At 39.7% G+C, this 14,494-nt stretch overlaps 1 protein-coding gene and 1 pseudogene across 6 annotated transcripts in view; one reads left to right on the forward strand and one right to left on the reverse strand.

Annotated features, from left to right (window-relative positions):
• Nucleotides 1–10,686, reverse strand: part of LOC114035968 — a 29,675-nt pseudogene extending 18,989 nt beyond the window's left edge.
• Nucleotides 1–14,494, forward strand: part of LDLRAD4 (low density lipoprotein receptor class A domain containing 4) — a 589,056-nt gene that overhangs the window by 199,693 nt on the left and 374,869 nt on the right. The window lies entirely within an intron of this gene.

Genomic DNA, 14,494 nt, shown 5'->3' on the forward strand with positions numbered 1-14,494 from the left:
TGTTCATATGATCTTACCATGCTTCTCTTTTTTCATCATATTTTTTGTTTCTTCACAATGAAACACAGCATAGTAATATTCCATTCCATTCATAATATACTCCAATTTATGGTTATCTATTTGGGAAAACTGATATATTTTTAATATAGTATCTGTTTTAGGTTATAAGCTTTTGGGAGATGGGGTCTATCATAGCTTGATTTGGTAGTAAACATCTCAGAATTAAAAGGAAAATCCTTTTTTTTTTTGTTTGTTTTTAGGCAATTGAGGTTAAGTGACTTGCCCAGGGTCACACAGCTAGTAAGTGTCAAGTGTTTGGTCTGAGGCCGAATTTGAACGCAGGTCCTCCTAACTTTGGGGCCGGTGCTCTATCCACTGCGCCACCTAGCTGCCCCAGGAGAATTCTTTTAAAACTGTAACAGTCATACAGTTTAACAGTAAGATCCTGCCTTTGATGATGCTAAAGTGCTATCTATTTATATTTTATGGGAGATAGTCTTGTATGATGGACAGAGAGCTGACCTTGCAGTCAGGAGATCTGAGTTCAAATCCTGCCTCTGACACATACTGACTGTGTGATTAGGTCCCTTAGTGTCTTAGCTCCCCTAAACTCTCTAAGAACACAAACTGCTCATTTGTAACAGCAAAGAGAGTTTCTATGCCTGGTGAAATTGTGGCTCTAGAACTTTGGACCCTCCCCACCCCCCTTTAAAGGGCTTCTATCAGAAACTTATATTACCTTTATGTTTGATGTAAATGAAGAAAAATCATTCCTTTCCACAGCATGTCCCTTGGAACTATAGTTAGCAAGGCTTAGAGATAGAAAAATAGGACTGTGACCATTCTGGAGAACAATTTGGAACTGATTCCAAAGGGCTATAAAACTGTGCATACCCTTTAATGCAGCAATACCACTCCTAGGCCTGTATCCCAAAGAGATCAAAGAAAAGGGAAAGGATTCATTTGTACAAAGTTATTTATAGAAACTCTTTTAGTGGTGTCAAAGAATTGGAAATTGAAGGGGTGCCCATCAATTGGGGAGTGGCTTACAAGTTGAAGCATATGATTGTAATGTAATACTGTTGCATAAGAAATGGTGAGCAGGATGCTTTCAGAAAAATCTGAGAAGACATATAAAAACGCATGCAAAGTGAAGCGAGCAGAACCAGGAGAACAGAGTACACACTAACATCAATACTTTAAGGATGATCAACTGTGAAAGACTTAGCTACTCTGATCAAGACAGTGATCCAAGACAATTCCAAAGGACCCATGATGAAAAATGCTATCCACCTCTAGAGAGAGAACTGATGAACTCTGAATGCAGATTGAAGCATTATTTTTTCTTGTTTTTTTGTCTGTTTTTTTTTGCAACATGGCTAATATGGAAATAAGTTTTGCATGACTTCACATATATAATCAAAATCAAATTGCTTGCCTTCTTAAGGAGGGGAAGGAGTGGGAATGAGGGAAAGAATTTGGAACTCAAAATTAAAAAAAAGAATGTTAATTTTTACATGTAATTAGGAAGTATTTAATGAAAGAAAAATATATTTAAATTTTTTTTTTTTTGGAAAATAGGACTGGCTAATCCTCTTAGCAATTCTTGTCATTTTAATTATCATCTTATGTAGATGATTCCTGTATTCTACTAATTGCCTTTATAAACTGCTTCATGTCTACCTGTATTCTCTTCCATTTGGGAAAGCCTATATACAGTTAATATACAGTTCAGCCATTTTCAGTTACATCTCTTCATGACCCCATTTGGGGTTTTCTTGGCAAAGATGCTGGAGTGGTTTTCCATTTCATTCTCCAGCTCATTATACAGGTGCGGAAACTGAGGCAAACAGGGTGAAGTGACTTGCCCAGAGTCCCACAGCTAGTATCTGAGGCCAGATTTGAATTCAGGAAGGTAAGTCTTCCTGACTGGAGGCCTAGCACTCTATCCACTATGCCACCTAGCTGCCTCATATGCTATAACCAAGCACAGTTCTTCCACTGAAACCCTCATTACTTCAGTTAAATTTTATGTTGGTATGTACTCTCACCTTTTTGGCTCTGCATTTCTTTTGAACTTACTGGACTTGTAATCCCATCTTCAAAAGCCTTTAATGTGTCCCTAATCCACTTATCATAACACCTATTCCATTGCCTACTGCAGATCCTAATGTCTCTGAACATAGTTGTGATTGTACTTTGTCAAAAATATCCTAATATTTCTTTTTTGTTTGTTTGCTTTTTGGTGAGGCAATTGGGGTTAAGTGACTTGCCCAGAGTTGAATGTTACGTGTCTGAGGCCTCATTCGAACTCAGGGCCTCCCGACTTCAGGGCCAGTGCTCTATCCACGGCGCCACCTAGCTGCCCCCAAATATCCTAATATTTCCATTCGAGATGTGAGTCTCCTTAATGTCAGAGAGTATGTTAAATCATTTTTGCATGTAAAAGAAAGGGCATGATCCTCTTCCCTAGGGAGTATTCCTTGAGAACAGACACAAGGGGATCCTCAGAACCCCAGTATCAAACAAGACTTTGACACCTAGGCCTGGGCCAGTTCTTCCTCCAAGCTGTCACCTCTACTCTACCTCAGGCAAGTTGCCCAATTCCTTCCCAGTCATGAGGGTGTCCCCATTCATTTGTAAGCACAAAGACAAGTTCTTCTTGAATCTATTCCAAATGGGCTGACCAGAGGGAGACACATACATAATATTCATGTGCCATTGAAAAGTGGAACCCTAGACACCAAAATTAGGGAATTTCCTGGTTCCCACAGCTGTGTACGAACATTACAGTTGTGATGTTATGTAATTTCCTTCAGCAAGGCTGAAATAATTGATTCGGCTACATCACCAAGTAAGGACATTTATAAACTGGAGAACTTCTAGAGTGGGGCAGCCAGGATGATAAAAGGTCTTGAGTCCACATAAGATAAAAATCAATGGGAGGAACTAGTTGTATTTATCATGGAGAAAAGAACACCCAAGGGGGACACGAGGGCCGTCATGTAGGGAAGAAATTATTAGACTTTTCTGTTTGGCTGCAGAGGGCTGAGCTAGGAGTGATGGCTGGAGGTTGTAAAGGGGCCATTTTAGGCTTGACATCAGGAAAAACATCCTAACAATTAGAGCTGGCTAAAAGTGGAATGAGCTGCCTAGAGAAGTGGTGGAGTCTTCAAGAAGAGGCTGATAATCACTTGTTCAGTACGTCCTAGTGGGGATTCCTTTTGTATGTGGGTTGGATGAGGTGGTCACTGATATTCCTTCCATCTCTCAAATTCTGTGATTCTGTAACACACTTCTGGAACTGGTTCTTATAAGACTCAGCATAACTGTCTACAACAGAGAGGGCAGCTGATAAAGCAAGAATTTACGAGACTCCAGCTATCAGAAATATTGCTTGCCCTTTATTGGGATAACTGTATTTATTGTTGTTCAGTTGTTTTCAATCCTTCATGGGATTTTCTTGGCAAAGATATGGGAGTGGACTGCCATTTCCTTCTCAAGCTCATTTTACAGATAAGGAGACCGAGGCAAACAGGGTTAAGTGACTGGCCCAGGGTTATACAGTATCTGAGGCTGGATTTGAACTCACAAAGATGAGTAACTCCTGACTCCAGGCCCAGCCCTCTGTCCACTGCCCCACCTATCTGCCCTTGAAGTATTTACTGAATTACTAATTGTATTTACTGAACCCTTGTTCTGTACAGTGATACTGGACTATATTGACTCTGTCTTCATGGTGGTCATAGCATTGACTGTGTGTGTGTGTCTGTGTGTGTGTTTACTTCCTGTCAAGCACCTGTATCCCAGAGCCTCTGGACATTTCCCTGTTGGCAGATAAAAAAACACATTTATGCTACTGGCAATAAACTTCATAACTAATCCAGTGTTATGGACCCTGCAGGCATTGGGAACATGTTGTTAGTGACAAAGTGGTTTCTACCTTTGTTTCTTCTTTCACTTAACAAATTTGTTAAAAAGAGACATAAAATAGACTTTCTTAAGAGAGAAAAGTATGCCATTTGTTGTTACCTTAAGGTTAGTTTACAGTACAGTAACTTTAGAGGCTATTGTTTCCCCTGGAGTACTGTGCCATACTTGTAAAGTGCATAACCTGCCACCCTTTAAACAGTTGTGCCTGAGTTTTATAGCACAAACAGGTTGACTTCCCACAGGTGTCATGGATTGAGTGAAGGATTTTTGGCCCTCTCTTCTACTCAGTTTTCTTTTTCTCTTTACTAGCTTTTTCTTCTCCAAGCTAAAAATAACCAGGTCCTTCAGTTAATGTGCATATTATATAATCTGGAGACCCTTCACCAGCCAGGTTGCTGTCCTCTGGATGAGGGATTTTAAAATAGTAAATATTTGAGGAGTGATGCTGGAAATAGAGGTTGTAGGAGACAACATGAAATTTCTCTTTTTCATGTTTAGTTCGGAGCTCTGATCACAGGGGAAAGTTTAGCAGATAATTAATGATATGATCAACAAAATAACATTTATACATTCACCCTATTCTTAATTTTGTTTAGCAGTTCTTAATGCTAATTGTCTTTAGCTAATTGTCTCAATAAAATTTAGAAAGTTACAAAATCCTGTGGTAGTAGAATTAGAAAAAAGGTGTGTAGCTCATTCAGTGTGTAATCATCTACTTTTTTTTGAGACCTTGTGTGATATTGACAAATGACAACCTATTCTACTGTATTATTATCATTATCATTTCTATAATGACTTTTCTACTTTTCTCAGACTATCCAAATATTAGTCATCCTTCAGGTTCCCCACTGAAATCCAGCCTCTCCCCTGAAGCCTTCTCTAAGCTCTGTAAATTGAAAGGCGCTCTCCATTCCCTTAACTTGTACAGCATCTGTTTTTATGATTTCTTAACAACTGACGTACTACTCAAGACATTATTTTTTGATATTATTTAGTTTGTTATGTTTACATATTATCTTCCCAATTAGATAGCAAGGTCCTTGAGGACAGGGGTAGTGTTTTCAACCCACCTGGATGCCCTGTGATACCTCCCAGTCACGTAGTTGTCAGCAGTAGTGCTGTCTCAACCTGGATAGAGGCCCTATGGGGCCTTGTCCATGACTCCCAATCCACATTCTCAGAGTGTTTTGGAGAGCCAGAGAAGCTGTTCATCAAGCCTTGTAGTTGACTTTCATCTCTCCTTTGATCTCTACCTAACAGAAGAGAGCCTCATCATTTTGTTGGCGATGAGAGGAATAGCCTTATTCAGCCTTCTGAGCTTTTCATATTATAGAGGAGCTTCCTGTCATGTTTCCTTTCTCCCCTGAATCTTTTCTTACCTGATGGATAACTGAACCCTTATTCTGTATAGTGACACTGGACTGTCTGGCAAAACAGAAACAGAAAGAAAAACCATATAGTAGTATGATGTTGCTGGTTCGTGTGAAAATGTCATTTTTTTGTCCCGTCAATGATTTTCCTAGCAGGTAATTTCTACATTTAACTTTCTTTTTCTATTTATGAAAATAATAATAACTGACATATAGCTCTTCACAGTTTACAAAGAACTTTAACACATTATCTCAGTTAATCCTCACAACATTGTAAATGTGCTCCCCATGTGAGAATTCCCTCTGCCAACAGTCTGTAATTTATAACCCTTATATTCTTAGACAGTTGACAGAGGCTCGGGGTGGAGACTTGCTCATGGTTCTGTACCATGCTGCCCACTATTCCAAGCTTCCTGTTAGGGAGACGATGAGGGAGTTATTTTGCTCATTTTACAGATGAGGGAAATGAAACTCAAAATGTGTAAATGACATGTGCCATGTCACACAGTAAATGGAAGTGCTATATGCAAACCCATGTCTTTTGATTCTAGGTGCAGAGCTCTTTCCAATATACCACAACTGCTTCAAAAGAGAAATATTTTTATCACTTCTTGATCTAAGGCTCAGTATGAGTCAACAGCATGGTATGACAGACAAGAAAACCAATACAGTATTGAGATGTACTGAGTGACATCTAGGCACAAAGATGTGATAGTCCTGTTCTACTCTGCCATAGCTCTACTATGCCAAGCCATAGCTGAAATATTATGTTCTGTTCTGGGCACCATATTTTAGGAAAAAAGGCTGGAGAGGCTAGAGAGGAGAAAAACCAGCATATTGGAGAGGCACGCCATATTATGCCTAGGAGCTAGGAGGCAAAGTATTTAGAATTCTAGACTTCAAGTCAGAAAGATCTGAGTTCAAATCTAGCCTCAGACAATTTACTAGCTGTGTGAGCCTAGGCAAGTCATTTACTCTGTCTCAGCCTGTTTCCTCACCTATAAACTGAGAATGACAATAGCACCTACCTCTCAGGTTTGTTGTGAGGATCAAATGAAAATTTTTATACATGTATATATATATGTATATATACATATAATGCTTTGCAAATCTTAAAGCACTAATATGTGCTATATATTAAATAAATGCCAGCTCTTAAGATGATATTGATGGTGATGATGAGGATGATTAACTGAAGGAATGAGTTAAAGGGGACATGATAACTATCTCCAAGTATTGTTGTTCAGTCATTTCAGTTTTGTTCAACTCTTCATGACCCCATTTGGAGTTTTCTTGGCAAAGATACTAGAGTGGTTTGCCATTTCCTTTTCCACCTCATTTTACCAATCAGGAAACTGAAGCAAACAGGCTTAAGTGACTTGCCCAAGACCCAACAGATAGTAAGTATCTGAGGCCACATTTGAACTCAAGAAGATGAGTCTTCATGACTCTAGGCCCAGTACTCTATCCATTGTGCCACCTAGCTGCCTTGTTTTCAAGTTCTTGAAAGTTTTTCATGAAGAAAAAAGAATTGGATGTTTTGTTTGGCCCTAAATGGCAGGATCTAGGAGCAATGGATTGAAGGTGTAAAGAGGCAGATTTTAGCGTGATATCAGGAAAAAAGCTTCTTACCAGTCTGAGCTGTTCAGTAGTGGAATGGACAGCCTCAGAAGGTGGAGGCTTCTCTTTCCCTAAGGTCTCCAAGCAGAGACTTTGTTGGATGCATTATAGGGGGCATGGGTTGAACTTGGTAGGCACTAAGAGTCCTTTCCAGTTTTTTATAACTTCTGACAAAGTACTCCCAGTTAAAGAGGAATTACAACACACACACACACACACACACACACACACACACAAATACCCTAGTATCAGAATTATTTTAAATAATATATTTAACTAGGGTAAAGACCAAGATTTCTAAATAGAGATATATAGTAGTTTCTCTACAGAAATAAATTTGGATTTTAATATCATTCTCTAATGACTGAATGCAGAACAGTTATGCTTAATCTGCAAATAAACCTGTGTTTCTTCTTAGGCATTGTATTTGATCTCAAATTCTCACTCGTATCTTTGTGGTGTCAATAGTGAGGGAGCAGGTGTCAAGGTTAGAGCACTGTAAATACTGGAAGTTACTCAAAACTGACGGCTAGTTTAAATCCTTAGCTGCTTCTTTGGATTAGAAAATCAGATGATGTATACAGTATCTTCGACCTTTCATTAATTCAGAGTTGGCCTCTTGTTAATTAGACCTTTATATGTTTAGGGTTTTTTAATGTCATAGGCTCGCTATAAAAAAAGTTCTTTGTCAACCATAAAGCACTTTGAAATAACAGTTTCTGTTATTCATTTTGGAGGCCTGGACTGGTCCCAGATTAGGCCTGTTTTTTTTTTCAGGAATAGCTATAATTTCTCTAGTGCTTTTAAATTCACAAAACCCTTCACTCACAGCTTTACAGCCCTTCTAGGTTGAGGGTTTAAGTTTGACCATCTCCATTTTATACATGAGGAACTGAGGTTCACAGAAGTAATATAAATTGCCTGAGATCACACAGCTTTTAAATGATGGATCTGGGACTCCAACCCATGCCATCTGATTCCAAGTCTAGCACCACATTTATTCTGATCACCTGGGATGGTCCTTGAATCAACTCAGTCTTTGTATTGCTTGCCATCTGTTGATTATTCCCTATTCTATCCTATTATCCCACGTAAAGCTAGTTTGTACATAGTTATTTGCAAGTTGTCTCCCCCATTAGGTTGCAAGATTCTTGAGAGCAGAGTCTGTCTTTGCCTTTCTTTGTATCCCCAGTGCTTAGTACAGTGCCTGGCAGATGGCAGGTGCTTAAATAATGTTTATTGACTGACTGACTGTAGGGAATTCCTTTGGCTTGGATCTCCTAGGGGGTCTTATGAACTGGAGGTGATTACCTGGCCTTTCCTTCTGGGGCTTTAGCTGGTCATAGAATGTCTTCTGGTGAACTTGGGGAGATGGAAGGGGGTGGATAAATTTTGCCTGCATATAAGGTCAGTGAACTAGAAGGTTTGGTTCAGGGTGGGGGGCCTGTAGCCTTGATGTGGCCTCGAAGCCACAAGTTCCTCATCCCTGGTTTGGTTTCTTAGGACCATAGAAATCTTGAGCTTCAGGGGACCTCCAAATCCATCTAGTTCAATATCCTTATTTTATAGATGAGGACACTGAGCCCTAGAGACTCTGTGACTTACTTAGGGTCACAGGGACAATAAATCTCAAAGCTGGGATGCAGTGCCCTACCTTTCATATTCTCCCCTTCCCATTGGCTGATGCCTCACATTCTGAAGTGCTGCAAAAGGAAGACAAACTTCCATCCCTTTCACAGTTTGTGTGTGACTTTCTGCCTGAGTGGATAAATGAAGGAGTTTGGGAACCAGCTATTCATGATTTTTGAATTTCCTAAAAGTGAAATTTTCCATGTCTTGTGCATGATAAAGAGTTAGACTACTCTTCTGCCACAATTTTCCTTTTCTTTTCCTTCTGAAAATAACTACTCTTGCACCTTGTAGAATTCAAGAGGGTTAATGAGATTTCTAAAGATTGCTATATTCCTTTGGTAAATGCAGTATATCAGTGATTACTATTTCTAGATTTTAACAGATTTAGACACTGGGCTAGAAATACTAAGGAGTTTGTTCTGCTCAATAGATAGAATGATGGACCTGGAGTCAGGGAGACCTGAGTTTAAATGCAGCCTCAGATAGCTGTGTGAACTTGGGCAAGTCACTTAACCTGTTTGCCTTAGTTTCCTCAACTATAAAATAGGAATGATAATAACACCTACCTTACAGGGTTGTTGTAAGGGTCAAATAAGATATTTGAAAAGTGCTTCGCACAATGTGAGGCAACTAGGTGATACAATGGATATAGTGCCAGGCCTGAAATCAGGAAGACATCTTCCTGAGTTTAAATCTGACCTTAGACACTTACTAGCTGTGTGACTCTGGTCAAGTCACTTAGCTCTGTTTGCCTCAGTTTTCTCATCTGTAAAATGAACTGGAGAAGGAATTGGCAAAACACTCTAGTGTCTTTGCCAAGAAAACCCCAGATGTGGTCATGGAAAGTTGGACATGACTGAAACCACAACAAACAATGCCTGGTATATATTAGGTGCTATAATAAATGCTAGCTCCTCTCTTCTCACAGAATTGGCCTGTGAGATAGTAATAGTCCCATTTCACAGGGAGAAAAACTGAGGCTAGAAAGACAGCAAGTTAACCCCTCCCATGCCAGCATGGGAAGTGATCTGTAAGAGCCCACATTCACCAGCAAGACGTGATAACTTTTGGTTTTGGACTAGGACAAGAGACTATGTAGGTCAACTAGTTCTCCTGTTTCAAGGCATAAGCTTGGGGGCCAGGAGCTCCTCATTTTTAATCCAGTCTAATCCCTTCAAAAACAGGCCCCACCTTTGCTTCCCTGCCAAAAATATCGTGGAGGTGAATGAACGGAATTACTGAGAAGGTGACAGTGTTTTTGCCATCCCAGGAACTTGGGAACAAATTGATTCTCATTGGACAGAGAATGTTGTTAGACTGAATGATAGTTGGGTTGGTGTCTCATTTGCATTGTCAGCAGGATCTTAACGGACACAGATGTTTATGTAGGAGTCCGCTTTGTCTAAAATCCGACAGACAGCAAGATCTGCTCTTGCTCCTCTTCATTAGAGCCTTCCAAGGAAATGTTTTTTTTTCCTGGTCGGGGGGAGATTCACGTTCTTTGTTGAGACAAGGTTACTCTGATGATTTTTCAAACATTATGTGTTAATTATGCCATCAACATCATTAGTAGTTTTTGTTGCCGTTGATCTAAGCACCCTCCTGTTTAGGAGGTAAAGTAATGATTATCTGCACTGTGGGTGATTTATGGGCCTCAGGAGCCAGCCTAACTTCTGGCCACCCAGATGGTTCTGCGCTGCTTCATTCTGCCTGGATGATTTGGGGTAGCCTGGGGAAAGGATAGATAGTTTCTGATTCCAGGAGAAATCAACAATAACTTAAGCTCTTCTACATACAGACCTAGGAATGGAAAAACAGAACCCCCAAATTGTCCGTGCCCTCTGGGAGCTTACTGTCTTCTCGACAGTTAACACTCTATGTTTTATCTCAGCCAAGCTGCCCTGCCCCTCTTGCAGCTAAGACTGTACAGGAGTGCCGGAGGCCCTGAGATACCATGGCCTGGGGAAGCACTCAGCTCCTCTGGAACTCCAGCCCTGGCTCTTTGCTGTTCCAATGAGTGAATGCCACTGATCTTACATGTTGGATGATGCTTCACTGTGGTCATCTTCTGCCATGCTGCTGCAGGTGCATTTCCCTTCCTCTCACCTTTTACTTTTTGCTCTGGGATCATAGGACCATAGATTTAGAACTGGAAGTGTCCTTAGAGGCCATAGAATCCAACCCCTTCATTTTACAGATGAGGAAACTGAGGCACAAAAAAGTTAAGTTGCTTGCCCAGGGACACACAGCTAGCAAGTGCCTCAGGCACAATCTGAACCCAGGTCAGCTCTTCCTGACACTAAATTCAGTGCCCAATCCATTTTCCCATGCTGTCCTTCATGGGAACTGTGATGTCAATCAGCTACTTTTAGGGCACATTCTCCATCTCTGGGATTTCCCAGACCAAAACAGCCTTCAAACCAAATCACCACTTTTTGTTGTTTAGTCATTTTTCAGTCTTGTTCAACTCTTCGTCACCCCCATTTGGGGTTTTCTTGGCAGGGATGCTGGAGTGATTTGCTATTTCCCTCTCCAGCTTATTTTATAGATGAGGAATTGAGGCAGATGGAGTTAAGTGACTTTCCTAGGGTCTTGCAGCTAGTAAGAGGACAGATTTAAATTCAGAAAGATGAGTCTTCCTGACTCATCAATCCATTCACTGTACCACCTAACTGCCCCCAAACCACCTCTCCTGTATAAGTATTATCTCTTCCTGTTAGAATGTGAGCTCCTTGAGGGCTATGACTATTTCTGTTTTGTATATGTATCTTCACTACTTACCCACTGTCTGGAAAGTAGCAAGTGTTTAATGAAATGCATATTCATTCATTCATTCATTCATTCATTCATTTATGTACAGATAGGTAAGTGTAGCGTAATTTGAGGAAAAAGAACAAACTAGCCTTAGCAATCAGGAGAATCAAGAAGCCTCTAGTTTGGAGGTAGCACTTAAGGTTTGAATATATAGATTTAAAAGTCAACTGCTTAAGGGAGAGGCAATATAGGACACTGCAAAAAACTGCTAGATTTGAAGAAATAAGACCTGGGTTCAGAACCTGGTTCTACTACTAACTACAAGCCTTAGTCGCTTCATCTATAAAATGATAAAGGATTGGCACTGAGGGATTTCTATGGGCCCTTCCAGCCCTCCGTCTAAGATCCTGTGACTTTAGGATCCTAGAAATCATAATTAAGCTCCTGGGAGCTGACAAGATCACCAGGAGAAAAGAAAGGAGCCCCAGGACAGAGCCATAGGGGATGTCCAAGGAACCCCGACAAGTAGGATGGCCCTGTGGGATTCCAATGAAGCTTGATTGAAGTGGGGCAAGTTTAGAAGAGAGGAAAAGTACTTCTCACTTTTCTTGGGTTGGCGGTGGACCCAGCAAACAATGTGCCAGCTTACATAGCTTTCATGATAATCATTTATGGAGAAATGGTAGTCGGTAGGACTACAAAATGTGACTGACCCAGTCTTGCCTGCTATAGCTCTAGTACTTCTTGCCTGCTATAGCTCTAGTACTTCTTGGGAGCTGATGGTTAATTTCCAATAGGCCAGTCCTTGTTGGCGTGGGTTCCCAGGAAACTGCTTGTATTGCCTATACAGGCATTTCAAGTTAGAGCTCCTGATTGTGATGCCTGCAAATAAGTGCTGTGATTAAGATCAGGTATATCTTGCCTCCAGAAAAACTAAATACATGAAAATGGAAATCCATATAGCATAAGTTAGGGGATGAACATTTGTTCTGGGAAAGGATTAAAAAAAAGATTTACCATAGGCTTCCTTTAGACGGAAACTTTCCTAGTATATCTATTTTTAAAATTTTGTTGATGCTATTTTTTTATATCATGATCTTTTCCTGAGATCTTTCCCAAGCTTCCTATAGATCACTTCCTTGTAACAAATCAAAAACATTTAAGCAAAACTGACCCCAAATACAATGAGTTAAATATAAGCTCACATGTCCCTGTACTGCATGTAGAGTCTCCCCCTTTCTAGTGAAAGGATGTATATCCTTTATGACTACTGTTGGTCATTGAATTTAGTTTTAATGCAGTTACTGTTTTGTGTTGCTTTTATTTCCATTATTGTATTGTGAATATTGTTGTTTGGGTCTTCTTTCTTCCCTCTGCATCAGTTTATATAAATCTTCATATAGTTCTCAGAATTTCTCACATTCTTTGTCTCTTATAGTGCAATAATATCCCATTACCTTCGTATGCTATTCCTCAATTGATGGGTACCCGCTTCTGCTTCCAGTTTTTTCCTACTGCAAAAAAAAAAATGCTTTGAATGGTTCAGACCTGGAATCTTACTGGTGTAGAGAATTTCCTGTGAGGAAATTGCTTCTACCAATGCACTACACTGAAACTTATGATTTTAGAAGTTATTTGGAGCCACTGAAGTGCTAAATGACTTGCCCAGGGTCTCTCAACCAGTGTGTGATAAGAGTTGGGACTTGAACCCAAGCTTTGTTGTTGTTCTTCAGTCCTATCCAACTCTCCATGACCCCATTTTGGGGTTTTCTTGGCAAAGATACTGGATTGGTTTGCCATTTCCTTCACCAGCTCATTTTACAGATGAGGAAACTGAGGCAAACAGGAGTGAGTGACTTATCACAGAGCTAGTAAGTGTCTGAGGCCAGGTTCGAACTTATGAAGATGAGTCTTCCTGATTCTAAGATCAGTGCTGTATTCACTATGCCTCCTAGCTATCCTCTCCTGACTCTGAGACCAACCCTTTATCAACTATGCCATTCTGCTATGAACATAATGTATATCTGGAACTTTTTTTGTCTATCTTTGACCTCCTTGGAATATTTGCCCAGTAGGTAAGACTGATTTATTAAAAGGCATGGAGAGTTCATTGACTTTTCTTGCATAATTCTAAATTGTATTACATAATAGTTGGACTGTCAGAGCTGTCAACAATACATTATAATGTCTGTCTTCCTATGATTCCTCCAATACTATTTCTTTTTTTAATCATATTTTTCAATGTGATTAAGTGTGAAGTTAAACTTCAGAGTTGTTTTAATATGTAGTTTTTTGATTATTAGTGATCTGGAACATTTTTATATGATTGTTAGTTATTTGTGGTTGTGAAACTATATTTTTTTGAAAACCATTTGTTTATATCTAGGGATCATTTAAATACTGGGGAACATTACTTAGTCTTAGATGTTTGTATCAGTTGCTATGTAGGAGGCAGCATAGTGCCCTGGAAAGCTCAGTGGAGAGGGAGTTAAATGACCTGGGTTCGGATTCTACCTCTGACACTTACTGTCTTTGTGATCTTGGGCATGCGCTCAATTAACCACACAGAGTCCCAGTTTCCTCAACTGTAAAATGAAGGTTGGAATCAGATGACTTCTGAGGTTCCAGATCAAGAGTTGTGATCTTATGATTGTGTCCTGGATATCAAGCTGTTATTTGAAATAGTTGATGCAGAGATTTTCCCCTTATTCAATACTTTTCTTCTTCTAGTTGCATTGATTTGGTTCATGCAAAAGCTTAAGTTTTTTTTTATAATGGAAGTTACCAATTTTGTTTTTTGTGATCCCTTGTTTTGTTATAAAATCTTAGCCACTATAGTTCTGAAATTATTTTCTCCTGTCCTTTAATTTTTTTTTAAAGTGATGCACTGTATAGAGCACTGGATCTGGAGTCAGTAAGACCTGAGTTCAAATCTGGCTTCAAATAGTAACTGGGTGACCTTGATCAAGTCATTTAATCTGTTTGCCTCAGTTTTCTCACCTGTAATATGAAGATAATAATAGCACTGGGTCTGGAGTCAGGAAGACTTAAGTTCAAATCCAACCTCAGATACTTACTAGCTGGGCAAGTCATTTAACCCATTTGCCTCAGTTTCCTCATCTGTAAAATGAGCTAGAGAAGGAAATGGTAAACCACTCCAACATCTTTGCTAAAAAAAAGCCCAA

Source organism: Vombatus ursinus, unplaced genomic scaffold, assembly GCF_900497805.2.
Source record: "Vombatus ursinus unplaced genomic scaffold, bare-nosed wombat genome assembly UNPS02009573.1, whole genome shotgun sequence".
Classification (NCBI taxonomy): Eukaryota; Metazoa; Chordata; class Mammalia; order Diprotodontia; family Vombatidae; genus Vombatus; species Vombatus ursinus.